Source organism: Vespa mandarinia, chromosome 8, assembly GCF_050613455.1.
Source record: "Vespa mandarinia isolate Hongniang chromosome 8, ASM5061345v1, whole genome shotgun sequence".
NCBI classification, from domain to species: Eukaryota; Metazoa; Arthropoda; class Insecta; order Hymenoptera; family Vespidae; genus Vespa; species Vespa mandarinia.
This window is the reverse complement of record NC_140817.1, coordinates 5,983,377-6,007,294: the sequence shown is the minus strand read 5'-3', so window position 1 is coordinate 6,007,294 and position 23,918 is coordinate 5,983,377. Positions and strand designations below refer to the sequence as shown.

The window sequence follows — 23,918 nt, the reverse complement described above, 5'->3', positions numbered from 1 at the left end:
AAAAAAAAAAGGAACCGACTGTATTCTTTCTTCGCATTTCTTTTTTATTTCTTCTTTTCTTTTCTTTTCTTTTTTTTTTTTTATCTAATCTTTATTCCATCTCATCGATCGTATGAGAATTTTGATCGACGTTTCTTTTAAGATCTTTTCTTTGAAAAATTAACGTGACCGGCAAGAAATTGAGACGAAAAAAGTGGACAAATCGATTCTTCAAACGATGTAAGTAAGTACCTGCCTGCTTCTTATCCAGTACTCCTACATGATGCGATAGAAGATCTGTTGTTTTTATTGAACAAAAACGTGCAATAAAATAACAACGTTGTTCGTTCTTGTTAGACAATCATACTTACCGTTAATAATTTTTCGTTTGTCACGCAAAGATGGCCGCCGTTGTTCCTCCTCCATCGTCATAGTATTTCCTTTTCTGCGTAGGCCGTAAGAGTAGCGAAGAAGTGTTTACATGGCGTTAATAAAACGTTAATACGCTTCGCTTCGACAATCGGTTAATATCCACGCTTGTTTGTTAATAGAGTATCATCTTCGACATCACCTCTGTGTGTGCACGCGTGCAAATTTTTTGTCGGTCTCCTTATCACCGGTAGCGGATCTGAGCTTGTCCCGTCTCTCAGCTTTGAATCTGAAAAATTTCAAATAACGCAAAATATTGATTAATTAAATCACAACGTACATTCTAATAATAATTCTAAAACAATGGATAGGTCTATCTTTGATTTATCTCTTGAGAATTAAAATTCAAAGAATTTATGTATTTTCTAATTTATATATATATAAACAATGTAAAAAAATAAATATTGTAATAAATTACTTCCTATAATTTCTAATTAATTCCTATAATATTGATTAACAATGTTAACGTAATTATAAACATTGTTCCAATGAAAATTAATTAGAAATAAGAGATTTTATTATTTCTAAAATAGCTCAACAAATTAATGTTTCAGATAGAAAATAAAAAATATTTTGCTTTTTGTTTCTTTTTTAATTAATACAAACGTGACTTTATTTAAAACGAAAAAAAAAGATATTTTATTTAAAACGAAAAATAGATATGACAATTACTCCCGGTATTGTTTTAAAAGTACATAATATTATATGTGTTCACGAATATTGTCATCGAATTGGAATTTGGAGCTTGGAAAATCGGAGGAAAACGATGAAAGGGAAAAGCTTTCAGTCGATTTATTCGACGAACCAACTACGTATTTATATGCGCTATGCAATGTACTAGCTTTAAGCTTATTAACGATAAATCGACAGTACGATTATAATCGAAGTATAATTCATAAGAGAGTTGAGATTTGCCGTGTAACACGCGGCAACTAACACTTAACAATTCGATGTACATATTTAAGTATACTCATTCATAGAAATTAATATTCGATTACTATGATTAAATTTTTTTTTCTTTCTTCATTTATGTGCCCTGTGAGATGTATGTGAAAAAATAAAATAAAAAGAAAAAAAGAAAAATAATTTTTCAATGTAGCATCGATAAAAAAAAAAAAAAAAGAGAAAGAAAGAAAGAAAGAAAGAACAGAAAAAAAGAGAAGGAAAATACAGAAGGAAAATTTTTACAATTTTTTCCAAGAAATTTTTATAACGAAAGAATATACAATAAATCTCATAGATTTATTTATCTTATTGTGATCGCGTTAATATCATTAAAATCGATCTATCTTAGACCGAGTTTATATAAATTTAAACAGAGAAATAATGAATACAGTGAACGATTATCCCCGATTAATCTGTTTCGAGGCATTTCTTGAAAGGTTAACGCTTCGTGAATGGTAGAAAATACTTTCGAGCTCGAGTTGGAAAGTGTAAATGTACTCTCAGACGATGTACTTTAGATATACGCATATAGATACTTATATATTATGTACATTCATAATACAAACATATATACACGAATACTTCTATTTCAATTAGAATTCTATGGCGAAATCGCGAAGCAAAGAGAAAAAAAAAGAAAATAAAACAAAATAGCAAAGAAAAAGAGAAAAAACAAAAAAAAAAAGAAAAAAGAAAGAAAGAAAAAAGGTGTCACTTTTTGTCGAGCAAAAAGTTTCAGTTTAGATTGGCCCTCCAGCAACGAAAGCACATGCGTTCGATAATTCGAGAGAATAATTGCGATGTGTAATTAAATCGTTAGTTTAACGTTTTATAGAATCTCGGCACGTGTTACTAACTCCCCCTCCCCTCCTTTGACCTCGCTACTGGAGAAACATCTCCGATTTCTACTAAAATTTCTGTTAATTACACGCACGTATATGTGGATTCGCGTAATTAAAATGGAAATTCACTAGTCGATATCTTTCGACTGCATTACGTAAACAAGAATTATCGGTTGATTTAATTATTGTTCAATTTTACAAATCTTTCGATTTGAAACCATCGACGAATAGTATGATTGTAAATCTACAATGATATCCGATAGTGCTATTACTATATGTAGTATTAATAATCAAACAGTCTATGTTAATATAAATAAGTTCGAGAATCATTGAATGTTGTTTAGTTTTAATTTAATAGGATACATATAGATGCGTGTTTGTATATATGTACACGTACAGATATACACACACACAGACACATAACATATCAACGATATATATATATATATATATATATATATATATATATATATATATAAGAGTCTCAACTAATTAAAAATTAAAACTCCAATTCAAAATGGAGAAGGAGAAAGAGAGGGAGAGAGAGAGAGAGAGAGAGAGAGAGAGAGAGAGAGAGAGAGAGAGAGAGAGAGAGAGATAAAAGAATCGCGAAGAGACGTAAACATTATACAATGTCCATTAATTAACACATATCATTCAAAATTATCATCTGGTTTGTCGGATCTATGTTATGACGATTATTTATGTTAAATATTTTCATAAGAAAATACTTTTTGAGATAAGTAGATATTTAGATTTTAGATAACTTAAGTGACTTGAATGATTTATATGACATTATTTATAAAGATTATTCATAAGTATCGTTGATTCTGTCATTTCTATTAATCGATCATACTTTGAAATATATATATGATTATTATTAATCATCGTTTCAATGAATATAATTATCTTTATTATAAAAAAAACGACTGAATTATTGAAAAAAAAAGCACTTCTCGTCTTTTTTCTTTCGTAATCGATAATGTTCGTGTTATCATTATTCTTTTGAAAAAATTATTCTCAAAAGGTCAATAAGTAAGAAATCTTTGTACATCTGCTTTGAAATATTACAAGAAAGTTTGAACCTGACCAACGAATTGAGGACCTATATAACATTACGAGCTAATTACAACCTGTCGGATAAAGACAGCTAATCTTTTCTCCTTTCTTTGTGTTTTACTCAATGTCAAAATTGAATATCCTAGAAGTTGACGTCTACGTCGTCTTTAGCTTCTACCAATACGAAATGTTCTTACGAGTTTATCAAATTAACTTTTCAAGTTAATAAACCGATCGTCTCTATGACACACGAAAAGCAATCACAACGATTTACGAGTTTTACCACTTATAAATTTCTTTAGAAAAGTCACTTTATCTACATTAATTTCATTTTATAAAAATTGAGAGATCTGTTTGATCGATATCTTCTTTAATAATTGTACGACTTCTCGACTTCTCGATCGATCGATCGATCGATCGATCAAATGACTCAATTTAAAACACATGCATCTAACGAAAAGTGTCGACCAGGATTATTCTTACGAGATCTAGCGATTTCTTCTTCTTTTTTTTTTTTCTTTTTTTCTTTTTTTTTCTCGAGAAACCCCAAGGCAGATAAATTTTCTTTTCAAGAGGAAACAGATCCTTATCGTAATAAATTCACTCACTTTGAGTCAAACCTCGTAAGTTGAGTGGCAACCCCATCGATTATCTTAAATGACAAACACGTGTCAAGTGGCATATCGTTTGAAAGATCTTTTAATGGTGCTACTTTCTTTTTTCTTTTTTGCTTAATTAATCTCGACTGAATAACTTTCTGAAAAAAGAAAAGAAAAAAGAAAAATTCATTTCAAAGTTTCAGGTTAAAAACAACTTTTATTTTATTTAATATTCAAAACGCATATCGTCGTTAACTTCAAGTAATAATTTAATCTTTGCTCAATATTACACCTTTTTGCAGTACATCCGGTGTAATCTCACGACATTCTTCGACCGGTTGGATGGTATATATATATATATATATATACATATGTATTATGGATTATAAATATATCTTGTGGAAAAAAAAATATATATATATATACATATGTATTATGGATTATAAATATATCTTGTGGAAAAAAAAAAGTATCCAAGAGTGTGAATAATCAAGAAAATGCTGGTTTTAAAACTGTCGTATTGAAGCTGTATAACGTAGGAATAACATTTCTTCCTTCGATATATATATATTCATATCAATTTCAATGCTTTCTACGATAAATGGAGAAATATAATATTAAATAAAATTAAATTACGACCATTTGATCAAATAATGCGAGTGAAAATAATGAGATCAACCATTTTGTTACCTGCCCACAAATTCGCCGAAATACACCGAATATACTGCAATATGTTCAACGTAACACTGAGCAAAGACTTTATTACTGGTTGGAGGTCGGCGATACACGTTTTGAACATTTAATAACACCGGATATACCGTAAAATGTTCGACATAACACTGAACAAAGACTTTATTACTTGTAGAAGGTTTACGATACACATTTTGAATATTTAATAAAATAAAGATTGTTTTCACCCTGAAACTTCGAAAGATATTCCTCTCGGAAAATTATTTATTCGACAAAGGAAAAAGTATTATTGCAAAGACAAAATCAAAAGATCTTTCAAATGACATTCCCAATTGACGGCTGTTAGCCATTGAAAATTTTTGGAAGAGTTGTCAGTCCTTTTATATCTCCTCTTAATCCAAAATTAATGAATTTATGATAAAGACTCTACTCTAAGAGTTCCCCCCCCTCAATTAAAAAACAAAAAAGAAAAAATTACTAGATTTTAAATTAATCTTAATGGACATTTTTCATTGGGATGGATATATATATATATATATATATATATATATATATATATATATATATATTGCTGGTATATAGATACGATATATCTACAATATTTTAATTTAATAAGGAAATGATATAAAAAGTATCTATGAAAAGGCGCAAAATATTCTCTCGAAAAAGTTCTATCGATCTGTCGTTATCGTGATAACGTAGGAACGACGAGAGTCGTCGTTATTCGTGATAATTTGACTTTCATTAACTCTAAAACAGAAGCAGTCCTCTCGCGGAATATCGACGACATTCAAATTCGTTGGTGCTAATAACGAACGCTTCGAACTGTCGATTTCGCGCTTTGATTCGAAGAGTCGCGCGTGTGTTTGTTCGGAAGCTATCCATCCTCTTCTCCTTTCTCTTACTCTCTCTCTCTCTCTCTCTCTTTCTTTTTCTTTTTCTCTTTATCGCATTCCTCCTTCCACCGCTTTCGCGATCTCTCTTTTAGAAATGGTCTATCTAGCCAAGAAAGTTTACCCGATGTCAACGTCGGTAGCTCCTCTTAAAAGAAAGAAAGAGGAGAAAGAGAAGGAAAAACAAACCGACGACGCCGCGAGCGAGCGAACGAAGGATTCTCAAGTCGAGAAGAAAGAGCTTTCGCTTGCGATTCCTCGATCTTCGAGATTCCATGCTTTTACGTAAGCGTAGACCCCCTTATCGTAGGAGTATTTTTCTTCGAAAGGCCACACGTACGACAAACCTTCACGATAAATCAGCTATCCTTCGGATGTAACACTAACTTTTTTTTTTTTTTTTAATTTTTTAATTTTTCTTTTTTTTCTTTTTCTTTTTTTTTTTTCTTCTAAACAAAGAATTTTAATCTACGTGAACTTATAACGAACGTATGATATCGCTCAATTACCGTACCCAATTAACCTTTGACTCTTATTACACTCATCTCGTCACGTAACGTTGTATCTAATTAATAAAAAGTTCTCTCTTTTAACCATTAGATAGTCGATACCCGATGTCTCATTTTAACAATACTTATTTAACGACGAATTCAAATTGCCAAGTGAAATAATTTCCGAGAAAATATGACTCTTATATACTTTCGATATAATTTTCGAATAAATAATGATGTTCCATATTGCTTTGGTCTACTAATTAAATACTGTGTCACGTTGGATACGACCGAGTGTAAGAGTACAAAGAGTTAAATAACTGCGAGCAATATTCTTTAACAGTGAAATAAAAAAATAGAAAATGGGGAAAAAATTATAATCAATATTCGTTGGGAGAAAAATTTTAACGAAAATTATTATATCGCGAATAGTAATAACAAATATGGCATAACTCAAATCTAATGTAATAAGTCGAATTTCCATGTAAATACGTAACCATTATGTGTGTGTGTGTGTATTTTGTTTATTTATATAAATACGTGAAAAAATAAATCTACGATTTCATTGCCATTCGCGAATTACAAAAAAAAAAAAACGTAAAGAAACGTAAAGGAAAATTAAAAAAGAAAAATCAGATGTATACGCGGCAAAACAAAATTACGACTTCGTCATGTAAAAAACACGACATTCAAATTATAATTTCATGTCCAATATGAAAAGGTCCATCTTCCACTTACTTCACATTATCCTATATAATAAAAAAAAAATAAAAAAAATATGAAAAATATCGCAAATTTTTACAAAGTATATCACATTTAAAACACATACATACATATATCTCTTCTCACTATTTTTAATATTTCCTAATTGATTTTACGTTATATTCAGCTATTATTTTTATAACCGATCAATAAATCTTTCTATTTATTTTATTTCTCATTCGAATAACTTTCGATCGTTTTACTTATTATTAACTCAGGTTAAATCAAATTTTAGAATTACGTAGTACAATGGGTATGAAAAAAAAAAAAAGGAAAAAAATAATAATAATAAAAAATAAAATAGGAAAACCAAATAAAAGGAAGGAATATTATCTCTTTCTTTGAATAATAGCTAGATAGACTGCGTATATATATATATATATATATATATATATATATATATATATATATCGATGTGTAACAATATTGCGAAAGAATCCCAGTGTTCTTATCGAATCTAGAAAGGAGAATAAACGAGAAGAAATAATGCGATGGTAATGTTATCCAAATGTTCGAAGAACGAACGTGTGTGTGCTCAAAGCTGTAACGTAGTAGAATCACACGAAAATAAGATAAATCGAGAACGTTTGTTGATTGCACGAATGACTCATACGGTTACTAACCATTCGTTCGACTTGTCACGTCATTTTCCACAATTATGAGTTAATACCAATCCTATAATGTTCCTGAATACAGACAAAACTATAGTATTACGTGTTAGCTTATTATATAAATTAATAAGAATATGTCACACGTGCAATTAATATATCGCAAAAATAATTAAAACAATAGTCTATCGAAATTAACTTTTTTTTGGATAAACAAAAATTCCTTTTAACTTTTAAACGGATATTAAAAAATTAATCTTTTATACGAAGAAAATGTTGAATTAAAAATGATATATAAAAATTTTTCTTCCATTTTTAATCTATACATTTTCTAGATATGATTGTTTCATTTGTATCTCTTCAAAAAAAAAAAAATAAAAAAATAAAAAAAAAAATCAAGCCTAGATTTAATCCAAAGATATTTAAAATTATATTAAATTATTAATTTTTTTGATATTACAGTGAATTTGTCAATGATAGAAGAAAAAAAAAAAAAAACGGTAGTTCCGTTTTTATTCTTCACGTACTTCACACATATACACACACACACACACAAAATATTTCTTCATATTTACTTAAAAATTCAAAACATTGGGAATATAATATAAATTGGATATGATTTTTTGTTGAGCAATGTCAGAGATATTAACATGTTTTCTTTTAATGAATTTCGTTGGGCTTTCTTTTCTATTATTATTATTATTATTATTATTATTATTATTATTATTATTATTATTATTATTATTATTACTATTATTATTATTATTATTATTATTATTATCATTATTATTATCATTATTCTTATTCTTCTTCTTCTTTTTCTTCTTCTTCTTCTTCTTCTTCTTCTTCTTCTTCTTCTTCTTCTTCTTCTTCTTCTTCTTCTTCTTCTTCTTCTTCTTCTTCTTCTTCTTCTTCTTCTTCTTCTTCTTCTTCTTCTTCTTCTTCTTCTTCTTCTTCTTCTTCTTCTTCTTCTTCTTCTTCTTATTATTATTATTATTATTATTATTATTATTATTATTATTATTATTATTATTATTATTATTATTTGATCGACCGAACGAAAAATGATCATATCTTAGATTAGTACCATTTTCGTTTCTCCACGATAGAAATAAAATATCAAAGGAAAAACTTGTTCCTCTGTTGCAATCCCAACGACGAACGCAGAGAATTTAAACGTTTTGAAATCGTGTTTAGTCGCTTCGAAATGCGATAATTAAGGATATTCGTAGAAAATATACGACGACAACGTTTAAAGAGCACTCTTAACCAACATAAATCATAGATATCTATAATAGACGCTATAATATATAATTTACTGTAAAGATGATATTTGCCTATAAGAACAACGGATTGTTTTCATTCGTTTTCTTAAATGATAGATCAAACGAAGAAAAGAATGATTATAGTTTTATCGAAGATATTTCTACTTTTACACGTCCACTTTTACACGCTTTAAATATTCCTATATTTCGTAATTATCTTCAATTTGAAAAAGAAAAAAGGAAAAAGAAAAAAGAAAAAAAGAACTATTAATTACCGCATAATTAATTGTTACCATCAACGTGTGTCATACATACAGAAATATGTCAACTGGGAGATCTCTCGTAAATTATGCCGGTGTTAATATTTATAATTAATATCAAATTATATTAAATACAAGATATATCTCGTAATCAAACAAATCGATAGGATAATTGCAGAGAAAAGACAAAAAAAAAAAGAAAAAAGAAAAGAAAGAAAGAAAAAAGAAAGAGGAAGAAAGGAAAAGGAAAAAAGAAATTAAAATGAAACAAAACGAAATGAAAGAGAAGCGGCGAAAGTTAGTCACGGATATTTCTAATCGCAACTACTACCACTACTAATACTACTACTACTACTACTACTACTACTACTACCTAATCATCATTAATTGGCAGTACTCCTCTTAATCTACGTTTAAACTCGATTGCGAAAGGTACCACGTCCCCCGTTTATTTCTTTTTCTTCTTCTTCTTCTTCTTCTTCTTCTTCTTCTTTGTCCCGTCCTTGAGATTACTTTTAGCGTGTCGACGTGTGCGTGCAATTTTCTTTGCGAGAAAACACCCAAGTTTATTGCCGAACATACTTCTTTTTCTCAAGGGAAAAGAAAAAAGTAAAGAAAAATAAGTGGGAAAAAAAAAAAAAGAAATAAGAACGAAGAATCGCATAGGCGGGGATAATAACACGATGTACATACGGTGTGGCGTTGCGTGCCGTCTGCCATAACGCTTTACGACGCACCCTTCTCTCCTTCTCTCTCTCTCTTTTTCTCTCTCTTTCTTTCTCTCTTTCTCACACACTATTTTTTTCCCTACCAATTTCCATCGACCGTAAGATTCGAATTTCCCGCCTTACTTCGCCTAGTCTTCGCCAGCCGGCGACAACACAATCTTGTCCCTTTCAAAATTGTCTTTTTCCTAGACACGCTCCCCGCTTTATAAGAGCGCGCATCTCCTTCTCAAATATTTCTACAAAAATATCATATTTATTTATTCCTTTACCTATCCACTTGGTGTACGATAAGTAAAACTTAAATGCAAACTAAAAAAAGTGGTTCAATGCAAACTAAAGCAAAGTGACATTTTCATTAAACCCTTCCATAAACCGTATAATATAATATATCAATGAAAAGATAGGGAGTAATTTTTCTTTCTTTTTTTTTTTCCTTTATTTTGTTTTATTTCATTTATTACGTTTATTACGTTAATGTTTAATTTGCATAAGAAACTTGTTATAAATAAAAATAAAATCATCTCACGAGCGAGTGAGTAAAATTCATCGATGGATAAATAACGTTTTTATAGACTTCGTCTAGATTAAATTAAATCAATAAAATTTCATTTTCATTGTATAATAAATAAAAAAGAACATCAGGCTATGTTTAAATAATAAATGAAATTATTAATTAATTTCATCGATGAATTTAATAATGAAACGTTTAAAACGATTTAATCGATTAACATTTAATATCTTTCGTTAGAAAAGAATAAATAGAATCGTATTTCTCTCTAATTATTGTACTAGGTATTTTTCAATTCTTATTTTTGGATAATTCGTTAATTATTTAAATACGATATGTTAACATGCATATTCATAAGTTGACCGATCGGAAATCTATCTCTCCTGATTAACAGGTTTAATAACGTCATTTTAAACAGGACGCTCTTGACCTCTTAAATTATCTCGATCCAACGTCGTTTCATCGATTATCGAAAGTCGTCTAATTACGCGCACGTCATCCGTTCCGCGGAAGAGCCATCATTTTATGACGACCAAGGTAACACAGAGAGAACACGAGCAACGAAGCAAAAAACATAAAAATATGGAGAACGAATCATCGTCGTACGTTTACAACTTCCGTTCAATAATTCTCCCTCGTCGAAGCGTTTCAACTTCGAGATAACGAATAAGTTTGTATTTATAGTCGAATATAATAGTATTCGGATAGGCATTTATTAAACTTGATTTACCTTTTCTTTATTATTTTTTTTTTCTTTCTTTTTTTCTTTCTTTTGTAGCGACCCACACTCCTCCGCCTGTGCAAAAAAAAAAGAAAGAAAATAGAAAACAAATAACATTCAATGTTTATAGCAACGCCAAAATATGTTTTATTGATGGATTGATTTTTTGTCTTTTCTTTTATATGAAAAATGAATAAAAAATATGCATTTCGTAACAAATGTGCACTTGTTTTCTATATGCATATATGGAACATCGTTATGCATCGTAAATTTATTTGATAATGGCTGTTCTAAAATAACCGACAATATTTAAAAAAAAAAAAAAAAGAAAGAAAAACAGGAACAATGATAGTCGGTTAATTATTCATTTCAATGACACAGCAATATGAAAACAATTGGTAATAATGAATACGTAAAATATTAACGAATTATGGAGAGGAAAAAAAAACAAAGATTCGTATCTTCAAGTGCTTCGAAAGAAAAGTATGAAAATGTATATACATATAAATGGAAAAAAAAAAGGTAAAAAAGAAAAAATAGTCAAAAGAAAACCCGATAGGTTTGTCGAGTGATACTCAGGACCAATGACGATGGAGTATGTAGGAGAAGTGCAAATTGGTACTCGACCTTTGGTTAGCTTTACAAATGGGAATCTCCTTTAATTAATCGTAAACAAAAGCGTGTCATTTCAATTTACCCCGATAACTCCGACAAGGCAACCTTTGAATTTTCTTCTTTCATCCTCCTCTCTTCTGTTTCTTTATGTTTGTAACCAATTAAATTCAACGCGACAATCGCTTTCTGATTTTTCATCAATTCACGTAACTGAACGGTTAAATGAAAAAATACATTTTTTTTTCTTTTTCTTTCTCTGTTTTGTTTTGTTTTTTTTTTCTTTTTCATTCATTACAAATAACGTGTTGAACAGAAAATCAGACGACACATTTTGATCACATTGACAGGCACATTTTGATCTCTCCCTTTTTCTTTTGTTTTTTTTAATTCATTGCAAACAACCAATGCTAAACAGGAAATCACACGAGTATACATATTACATATTAATCGATCTATGTACTTTCAATTTCACGTACGGTATCACGATCAATACCAAAAAGGATCAAGAAATTTTTTTCTATGTCGATGACGAGACGTCGAACGAATCTCGTATTCCTCGAACTTTTCTATGGGCCATCTAACGTAACGCGATTATAACTTTACTTGACAGTTTCGAAACGAACGATCGGAAAATTTCAGTGACTTTAACGGTTGTTTCAAAAGTACGCGACTGACAATTATCTTTTTTCTTTTTTTTTTCTTTTTTTTTTTTTCCTTCATTTTAATTGTTTCACTTAAAATATACCGAACCGACGTTATTGTGTTGCAATAATCGTTTCAAAGGCAAACACGTACGTGTTGTAATTAGTAGTTGTTTTTTCTTTTCCTTCTTGTTTTCTTCATTTTTTCGTAGATAAAAAAAATTGCGAAATGATAAGAGTAAATATGGATACGTTAGAAAATTAACGAATAACTTTAATATTCTGTTTTTTATTTTTTTCTTTCTTTCCTTTTAATTTTTTTCAAAAGAAAAAAAGAAAAAATCATCGATTTCTACAAATTAAATCTTTTGAAAGAAACTCATTCCACCTGGATTACATACGGAAAGTTGGAGAAAGAAGAGTGAAAATGTACGGATAAAATTCTATAAAGAGCACAATCAAATTCATTTAATCGCTGAGACAGACAGAGAGACAGAGTGGAGCAGAGCAGAGCAGAGCAAAAAGAGAGAGAGAGAGAGAGAGAGAGAGAGAGAGAGAGAGAGAGAGAGAGAGAGAGAGAGAGAGAGAGAGAGAGAGAGAGAGAGAGAGAAGGAGAAAGAGAGAAAGAGAGGAGGAGGAGAAAGAGAGAAAGAGAGAAAGAAAGAAAGAGAAAAAGTGAGATAAAGAGAGATAACCTTTGTCAAAGGCCAAGATAAAATTGCAACGATAAACCGCGAGGATTCTTTCAGAGTAAATTTAAACTTCTTTTGTTATGTCAGGCACGTATTTTCCGTCAAGCCTTCTCTCTCTTTCTCTCTCGATCTTTCTTCTCTCTTTGCACCTATTTCTTTCTCTCTTTCTCTCTCTCTCTCTCTCTCTGTCTCTTTTTTTCTGAACGAGTCGCAGTGTGTCTTCGTTTGCCATGGATAAAACCGCATCTCCTTGATTAGGTCTTATCTCGTCCACCCACTGCTCGCCGATATTAGAATGAACAAATGCAACGCATACAAGTTGCTTGAAATATGAAGAGCTTATTTCCAATATCTATATCTTAGATCTATATTAAATATGAACAGAAATTTTCCGTTATAAAGTTCTCGACGTTATATGAATTCTTTCAGTGATATCGAAAATATATACACACATACACACACGCACATATATATATATATATATATATATATATATATATATATACACACATTTTTTTCTCACGAGAAAAAAAAAAAAAAAGAAATTATTATTGAACGCGTTGTTATTTTTAATACGTCCGAGCTACATATTCGATAATTATACTTTTAATAATTTCTATTTTTATCTAATTTTATGTTCTATTTTTTTTTTCTTTCTTTTCCTTTTTTCTTCTTCCCTTTTTTTTCGGAATTGAAACGATCGAGTAACGTTTAAAATAATTCAAAAGGATCGTAATATCGTCGAGTATCCGTATTTCTTATGATATAAAATATTTTAGAAATGAAATATCTTCATTGAACTGACTCCGGTTACAAATAAAAATATGCATTAGTATCTAAATTTTAGATTTTAATATTTTGACAATTTTTTTCTTTTCTTCTTTTTTTTTTTTTCTTTTTTTTTTTTTTTTTTTTTCTTTAAATCGTAATATTTATTTTTTGATAAAGTTCCACGAATCTTGATAGCGTGAATATTCATCGTAGATAGGAAACGTTAAAACGTTAAACTCAATGAATTCCATCTTAAATTCTGAAATTTTCAAAAAAATATTTGGAAAGTTAAATTTTGTATCGTGGAATTGTCGGAAAACAAATATAAACTTAATAGGAACGTGCGTTATAGAACACCCTCTGCCCCTCCTCCTCCACCTCCCTCATCGTATTTTCCATGAAAGAACGAAAGGAAAAAGAGAGAAAAAAGAAACGTAGTGCCCACCAATATCGCGATATATTTATACAAAACGAGCATGCTCGCCTCTATGTTGGAAAACAAGCACCGTAAATCGTTTTAATCGATTTTAATAATTAATCTAGTCGGCTCGTTCAAAAGTTTTCTCTTCATGCTAGGTGACGAATGGTAACAAAGTCGACTAGTAGTTTTCCGTGATGAAAAAAAAAAAAAAAAAAAAAAAAGTAAAAAACAAAATAAAAAAAAAAAAAAAAATAAAATCAAGAAGAATAACATCCTCGATTAACTTCGTAAATTGACTGGACAATTTTCGTTATATATATAATAAAAAAAAAAAAAAAAAAAAAAAAAAAAAGCAACAAATATTTTTATCCATATATTCCACAACTTAAAAAATTTCTTGTTTTATCATAATCGTAAATATCAAAAAAAAGGAAATAAAATAAAAATAAAAAAAAAAAGTAACAAGAAAAACCGTCTTCTTGTTGTAAATTAAAAAACAAAAAAAAAACGAAAAAAAAATACAAAAAAAATAAAGAGAAGTGTAATACTGTTCAAGAACTTGAGCCAACTGGAACTATTTTTGATGTCATATCTATATTCAAAAGCGCTCACTGTGAATTTTCGTCTGTACGACCGTTATCGGCCCTGAAAATACCACCCACACAGTTTTCCTTCCCTCTCTCTCTCTCTCTCTTTCTTTCTTTATCTCTCTCTCTCCCTCTCCCTCTCTCTCTCTCTCTCTCTCTCTCTCTCTCTCTCTCTCTCTCTCTCTCTCTCTCTCTCTCTCTCTCTCTCTCTCTCTCTCTCTCTCTCTCTCTCTCTCTCTCTCTCTCTCTCTCTCTCTCTCTCTCTCTCTCTCTCTCTTTATACCACTCGTATAAACTCTTTATACCACTCGTATTATATCAAATCCATAATGATTTCTTAATTATTACAACAAATATTCGAGAATATATATATAAAGATTTATATTTAACGACATACGAGGATGTACTATCACGTGAGAGAGAAGTATCATAAATTAATTACATAAAGGTCATTCGTTAATCTTGTCATCTTATATCCGTATCTCCATTTTTGTCAAAACAGTAATCTAACTGGAGAATACATGTAAAGAGAATAGCGAGGGAAAAAGGAGGAGGAGGATGACGAGGAGAGGCGGTAGTCGAACGATCTTCTCGCTCCATTTCCGTCAATGACTATTGTTTAATTAAACAAACCGGAAGATGAAACGACGCGCCAACCAAATAGTCTATTTCCAGTGCAACTATTTCCCAATTCCTCATTGCTTGACTTTACCAAAGAGTTTTCCCCCAATACAAACGCTTCAAAAGAGTAATCTATAGAATATCATCGTATACAAATATTAGAAATTCGAATGTAACAATATTAAAGACCACTGGATGTTTACTTTGTTTAAAATGAATTATTTGGGGTCTGTTATAGTAGTTTGCTTTAAAAGAATATTATATAAGAGAACAAAAAAGTTATACCCACAAACTATTACATAAAATTATATTGATCATGAACGAGCCTTTTTCTCGAGATTTTTTTTTTCTTTTTCTTTTTCTTTTTTATGGAAACAATAAGAGAAACACATAGCATTCGAATTTTTAATTAATAAATAAATAATAAATCAATACAATGAAAATAGTATTAATGAAATGAAAAAAAAAAGAAAAGATAAAAAGAAAAAAGAAAATTATTTTCAAGCTAAAACAAAATGAATTATTTTCCTTATTATAGCGATAGACTTTTTTTTACTTATATGTAACACAGATTAACATTTTTTTAATTATACACTCATCTATATCCTATTTGACGATTAAATGGCTATACAATGTATCATTTATTTTTATTAATTATCTAACAAATAAATTAAACAATGTCAATGATAAACAATACAAATGAATAATTTGATGACTTGATTTTGATCGTAAAATGTATTTGAATGTTTTCAAAATAAAAATCAAAATTTTTTCGTCGTTGTATCCTTCGAAGAAAAAGCGTTAATCCTTTCTTAGTTCTTTTTCAGCTTTCAAAGAAAAAGAAAAAAAAAAAAATAATAATCCTATCGACTAAGGACGAAAGTTGATGTCGTCCTTGTGTGCGTTCAAATACGAGAAGAATAGAATAGACGGTTACACCACGAGGAACAGCACTTTCCTTCGCAAGACAGTGCGAGTATAGTAGAAACAATATTAACTGTTAAAAGCTCGACGTTTCTTTGCATCGGATTTCTTTGCTACAGCGGCTCGAGAGCAGCTAATGGAATAAACTTTCTTGCCGTTTCTCTCAAGTCAACGAACAAGAAAAAGCTGCTATGTATGTAACGTAGATACGGTATGTACATATAATTTCAAACTTTTCTTACGTTATATAAAATCTGATTTTTAATTTAAACAAAACCGACTTCAATTTCAATCAAATCAGAAAGAAGCTGAGCACCTATGCCATCCGATCATTCTCTTCTCCTTAAACGCAGCTTGATCGATTCCGTAAATATTTCAGTGACCCATTCGCCTTTCCTTGTGATTCCTGAATACCAATCTAAAATTTTCATCGAATCCCATCGAACGCTCTCATACACGCCCGCGATAGTTCAATATTCAACAACTATATATATATATATATATGATATATCGCATGGAGAGAAGAAGAAAAAAGAAAAGAAAAAAAAAGGGGGAGAGAAAACATAAAAGAAAGAAAGAAAAAGAAGATATAAAAAGAAACAGAATGAAAAAAAAATGTAACATACCTACCTCGATATAATATGATTTGAGATTCGATTTGAATCGTAATAAGTTTCGATCCGTTTTTCGGTCACGCGATCCTTTCTTCCGTAGTGACGGAGGAAAATCCGTTTTCTCCTACGAGCTGGTATCTGAGTTCAATGGATGAAATAATCGACAAATTTTGAATAGAAGAGAAATGTTGACAAATTTCAAAATCAAAATTTTAACGCATAGATAGATATATACATATATATATATATATATATATATATATATACATACATACATACATATATATATATAGATATATCAGTCGGGTATTGTATTAACTGTTTAGAAAGAAAATCCACGCACGTGGTCGAACGATATTAAAGGACAGTCGCGACACAACAACACTCACGCGACGAGAGCTCGTTGCTCACTGACTCGAGAGAGGCGCGCGCACGCGGCTTCCTAACTTCGCGCTATCCCTTCTACTGGTTCGTCATTTGACTTACCCCCACCCCTTCGACCATACTACTACTATGGTGTTCATTAATTATACATATATCGTTTGTAAGAAAAGAAAATTGAAATGTTATGACAAATTTTTTTGTTTTCTTCGTTTCTTTTTCTTTTTTTTTCTTTTTTTCTTTTTTTTTTTTTTAGTTTTTTTAGATAAGAAAATTTTACGAAAAATTACTTTATGTTGTAAGAAACCTAAAAAAAAAAAAAAAAAATAAATAATAAAAATAAAAAAGAAAAAAGAAAAAGGAAACAAAAATAAATTATTTTATTATAATGAACGAGATTACGTTGCCTCTTTCATTTCAATAATTTATTTCTGCATACGTTCGTAAGTTCTCATAACTTGATCATTAATTCTTTTCGGATGATTTATACTTATCGACAGATATGATAGATAATTTATTTTTATCGATAGATTATAATATTATCATACTATAGGAAAACAATAATGTTTACATTTGGGAAAAGAGATAATTATTATATTCATTTACTATCATCGTTCCGTTTAAAAGTATTATGCATGTTCATATCGATGCAACGACAATAACAGGATGTATATATTTATACAGTACAGTATAATTATAATTTACGATCAAACACGAGATATAAATATTAATATTTAAAACAATAATCGATAATGTAAGCATTAATAAATAAACATTTTGTAAAAGTTATTAAAACGAATACGTTTCTCAATCGAATAATTATAGATCGAATATAAATCGAGGGAGGATCCTTTTTTTCTCTCTCTTTCATCTTTTATTTTTATTTATTTTTCTTTCTTTGTCTTTCTTTCTTTCTTTTTTTTTTTCTTTTTTTTTTTTTTAATGCGTAAACAAATTCAAAAATAAAAGATAAATGGAGTTTCGGTGAAACTCGAAGAGTCGAGTAGAAAGACAATAGAGTTAGAACGATGTCGCGAGACTCACTTGCTATAAATGCAAAACGACTTGACCCGGTGCGAGGTCCGAAGAAGACAAGACACGTATTGAAACGTCCTCGTCCTTCGAGGAGGAACTTTCGGACGAGCGTGCACAAGTACGCGAATGCACTTTACAATGGAACGAGCGATCGTAAGCGCGCGCGCGCGCGCACATTCAGAAAGCTGCACATGACAGCAAACTCGATTACAGCATTGCCATTAAGCAACATCAAACGCGTCTGAAACAGTCGTCAGAGAACGATCTAAAGGCTTTACTTACCTATCTAACGTGATATTCGAATGAGAACATTATATTTAGATTATGTACATAACGGATAGCTTACGTAAATATACATTCATATCGTAAAATGTCATATATATATATAAATATATAAATATATATATTAGATTTTTTGTAAATTAGCTACGTCATGTTGGATTTTTTCTTTTTTTTTTAAATGAATAAATTTTTAAACAAAAAGAAAAACATATGAAAGGTATCAGCAAAATATTAAATGTTGAAGGTTAAAGTTAGTGACATTAATAAGATATAAAATAAAGACATAAAGATATAATAAAATATCTAATTTTATTGTTCATTCGTGAGATAATCGATCGATGAATTTTAATTTGTATTTATCGAAGAATCGACGAATACAAATTGAATGCAAATTAATAGAAATACTTTACTGATAAAAGGGAACAATTTCTATCTTTAAAATTTTTTATCTTTCTATCTTTGTATAGAAAAATAATTATTCAAATATATATTATTATCATTATAATTGTTAAAATTAATAGAGATTAATAGAAAAATATAAATACGAAGATTCGTATACGTATCATCTACGTAGATCTAGAAAGCGTAACTACATAGATATCTTGCGTAACTCGTATGATTAACATATTTCGCATAAATAATTATATAAGGTGTTTATTTTGTATTTTTCATATTCCACATCATATTCCGTCATATCACCACGGTCATTAAAATATAACGCTTTTACTAAAAATAAATGTGTTTCTTTATTTGTTGTTTCCTTTAAAAATTTCGCTGATCATTGTTTTAACATTCATCGTATTAATAATGTAATAAAAATAAAACAATATATTTCATTCAAATATTCATAAGTTTCTTAAATAACAAATTTTGTTATTTGACCTAAATCTAACAATTTAGAAAATAGTAATTTATTTTTATCCTACATTAACATTTTCGGCAAATAATAACTGTGTTTACGTGTGCGCTCACCTGAATTCCCAAAAAAGCTATTCATTAAACACAAATTCGTATAAATATATGCAGTTTATTCGTGATTTATTTTTTGTTATCGTTAGACAGATATAATTTAAATATATTTAACAATTTATTTCGATGAAAAATTAAATATAATTCGGTAAAATAAATCTTTCATAATAAAATTAAAATAAGATTAATCGCCATTGACAAAGAAATGCAAAGGAAATTTATTCGAGTGAAACAATTAAATAATCATTACTTCATTTATTAAAAGTAATAACATTACTATTAAGGATCAACTTCACTTCATATTGTGATTAATTTTATCCGGAATAAATTTTTAAATAAATCCAATAATTATAAAATTAAAAACGATTTAAAATTCAAAATAACTGTCAGAAAATATTTAAATATAATCGGTAGTATTAAAAAGGAAAGAAAAAGAAATGGAAAAGAATGAAAAAAAAAATGAAAGATTTAAACAAAAGACATGAAAAAATCATCGTCCAATTATCAATTTCGTTCCGTTTTAACGTAACTCTTATCTTTCTTTCATATTTCAAGATTATTTCTAGACGAGTGCTCATCGTCGAACAAGGAAGAAATAATTCGATGTATTATCCAATAAAATCCATCGAACGTTTTATTTCAATCGTGTTTGATTAAAAAGTCAAGCTCGTTATCACGCACACTTGATACGCGTTTATCTCGCTTCATAAATAATATGATTCGATCGAACGTAGATAAGGTTGTCGATCGTTCACCCAGTTATTATTACTATTATTTTTTTTTTGTTTATTTATTTTTGAATTCACGATAAGATCGAATAAAAATTCCAAAAAAAAAAAAAAAAAAAAAAAACAAAAAAAGAACAAAAAAGCAATAAATACGTTGTTGACATCGTCGGTGAAAAAATGAAATAATCTATCGTTCTCCGTTCACCCGCACTCTCCTTTCACGCTATCCCTCCCTCTTCCATTCTATTCTCCATCCTCTTCTTTCTCTCTCTCTCTCTCTCTCTCTCTCTCTCTCTCTCTCTCTTTCTCTATTGACCGAGAAAAAGTTATAGAGACGGACCATAAACGGTAGATTTTTATGCTGATCTGCCCAGCAAACAGCCTCGAACGAGCGAATTTTCGACTGGGTACGACGAAATTTTGATGTTTGTGCAAACTCCTCCGCATACCAAGCAGCGATCGGGATTCTCGCATCCGGAATTCCTTCCTCGATTTTTCTTTTCTTCGTGATCTCGTTCCGATTTCGACGATTTCCATCTTATTCTACCGATAAATATGACCATCGGACATTTTTATTTGACGAAAAATATTTAACGAAACTGACTGAATAAACGTACCGATCGAAGAACATAATACGATAGATATCTAAAGAATTAATAAAAAAAAAAGAAGAAAAAAAAAAAGATTATCGAAAATTTTATTTAAAAAATGATCATCGGAAACTTTTTGAAAATTCTCATGGGGTTAAAAAAATGTTCATCCCAAGACAGATGAGAAACGTGAAAAGAAATCTACTAAGAATAAGTGCAATAAATCAATTTATCCTAATCAACGTCAAAGAAATTGTAATTTCAATCTAATATTGAATAAGATATAACGATCTAATTATTATTATCTAATATTAAATAATATATATTTCACATAAAAAACTTTCTGTCTTCCTTTCTTTTTTTTTTTTTTATTTTTTTTTTTTTTTTTTTTTTATTAATCTCTAAAATAAAAAATAAGTTACTATGTAGAGATAATAAATTAATAAATGAATATTAATAAATAATAATTATTTATTAATTAATTAATATGATTTTGTTTTGTTTGTTCGTTCCTCTTTCTCGTTTTCTTTTCTTTTTTTTTCTTTTTTTTTTTTTTTTTTTTTTTATAAATAAATAAATAAAATAAATTTGTAGAATTAATAAAAGTATTTTACCGCATTCGTATTTTTCGTGAATATGCAAACTGGTAACACATTCAAGGATTACCGAAACGTTCACTTTGAAAGGACGCGTTTCATAACGTGCCGGACAATAACTAGCTGTTAAAGGGAAATTAACTTTGCTTGTGATAATGTCAATACGATGTGTCATTGCATTTTCGATGACCTTTGCGTGTACGAAATATTGCACATACAAAAAGCTTCATCGAACTATTGATAAGTAAGAAATCGATGATCGAAAAACCTATTATCGTATTATTCGCATAAAATATGTGATAATAGTGCCTAAACGATGTTCCTGAAAAAAGAAAAAAAAAAAAATTCATTCATCTAAAAGAAAAAAATATCTAATGGAATCGCTAATACTAAAATAAATCAATTTTAAAAATGTATTTGAATAAAAAAAAAACTAGCACAGATATAGATATAGATATAGATATAGATATAGATATAGATATAGAAAATATCTAAATAATATAAGATAGATAGATGCTTGCGAAAATATTCAACAAAATAAAATGACGTATACTTTATATTTTATTGCACGTATAATATACATAAAATAAATTTAAAAAAAGTAATATAAAATATTTAAAAATAATATTAAATTATATATGTATATTATAGAAATATTATATATACATACATATATATATATACATACATATATATATATACATACATATATATATATACATACATATATATATATACATATATATGTATATATATATATAATATTTATATATATACATGTAAATACAATATAAAAAATAAATTTTACCTTACATATATTTAATAAATATTTATACATATTAAAAAAAATTAATATGATATATCAATAATCTCGAGATTCTTGGAAAAAAAAAATCGTAATTCGAAATATGCTGATAATTAATTCTCGCATACAAATGATTAGATAGTCTAAGTCATTTCTAATCTGGTTATTTTTTTCCACTTCTCACCAATTGCTGGCTTGATTTTCACCATTTAATATCACTTAGTTGCTATTACATTTTTATAAATTTTATCGTTATACTTAACGGGCTACCTTTTCTAAACTGTAAATCCGTGTTTCGTTTCGATCAGAAATAATATTATCGGCACGAGTTCGTTTTCCCCTTAAAACTGTTTTAAGAGAAAGTGAAAGCATATGCGTGTTTATCCGTATGATTATAACTCTTATATGTACTTTTTAATACTTTGACAACATTTTTAATACGTACTTATGATATTTCGATTTTAGTAGAATAAAATAATTTTTTTTTCCTTTTATCTTTTTTCTTTTTTTTTTTTCTTTTTTTTCCCCGTTATCTTCCTTTTCACTTTTCACTTTGCGTTTTCATGAGGAAAAAATCCATGTTTTTTTTTTTTTTTTTTTTTTTTTAAGTTACGCCTATGCCTCTTTAAGTTGCGGTCAGTGACGTGCTACCGTATGAACAATTCAAATTTAATGTCTCTTTTATGCTTACCATCATCCTTACTATCTCCATCTGCTCTCTCTCTCTCTCTCTCTCTCTCTTTCTCTCTCTCTCTTTCTCTCTCTCTCTCTTTCTCTCTCTCTTTCTCTCTCTCTCTCTCTCTCTCTCTCTCTCTCTCTTTCTCTTTCTCTTTCTCTTTCTCTCTCTCCCTCGTTCTAGCACGCGAGCAAGTACGCTTATTCTTGCCTATGCATTCCGTGATGATTCTTATCCCGAGATTGCAACTTCCAAATGAGCAACGACGTGTTCCCTTTTGGCCCAGTTTGAAAAGAGGTGCCCTCCATCAGTCTCGATTCATCTCTAGATAACGCGTGTTATGTCAACCAGAAAAAGGGAGAAAAAAAGAAAAGAAAAGGGCCGTACCTTGACCTAAACTTGAAATTATTTGCGTATACGAAAACTGAACTCTCCGATGGTAAATCTTTACGTTCCAAAATTTTCATTTATTTCGTTCAATTTGTCAAGAAAAATAAATGTATGCGGTTATACAATTGTATAGGAAAAATTTTCGAACAACTTTTGATATCGAATAACAGAATTTATTTATTGCGGGTGTTTTATGCTTTCGCGAATATATAATTTCTATGATAAAATATGAAAATATATCATTTTACAATGTAATCATATTTAATATATAATTTCCAATAAATGCGGAAAGAGTATTACAGTTTATAATTACAAAAAAAAAAGGAAAAAAAAAGGAAAAAAAAGGAAAAAAAAAAATCGAACAAGAAAAAACAAAAGAAAAATAATTTTTCGTTATAGTAACGATAAATAATATAATATAAAAACGAACATTATTAAAATTTTGTATAAAGAAATTTATTAAAAAAAAAAAAAAAAAAAAAAAAAAGCAAACAAACAAATATATATGTTTTAAATTTTAAAAGAAAAAAAGTAAAAGAAAAGAATTGAAACGTGTATTTTCAATTTAGTTCGTAACAAGGATTCGTCGTTTTTACTTTACGACAAGAAATCCTTTCTATTACGAAGACGAATGTACGGAATTACGAAGGAAAATTTAAATGCCTTGTCCATTTATACAAGAATTTTGAAATTATTTACAATTTCACCTGGTTCTATTCGGCTGTACAATACGGCTAAATGGAAATATTAGAACGTAGTGTGCCTACCTTTCTCAATCTTTCTCTACCTCTCTCTTTCTCA

The 23,918-nt window shown here is 29.0% G+C and overlaps 1 protein-coding gene across 5 annotated transcripts in view; it reads right to left on the bottom strand.

Annotated features, from left to right (window-relative positions):
- Positions 1–350: 350 nt before the first annotated feature.
- Positions 351–23,918, bottom strand: part of LOC118449964 (coiled-coil domain-containing protein 137) — a 30,898-nt gene continuing 7,330 nt past the window's right edge. For 4 of the 5 annotated variants that reach the window (XM_085658739.1, XM_085658741.1, XM_085658740.1 and 1 more), the window contains one exon: positions 351–637. The gene's annotated coding sequence lies outside the window, so the exon portion shown is untranslated. Of the gene's footprint in view, positions 638–18,993; positions 20,604–21,264; positions 21,569–23,918 lie in introns of those variants that run through there. The other variant, XR_014982417.1, reaches the window with a different exon arrangement.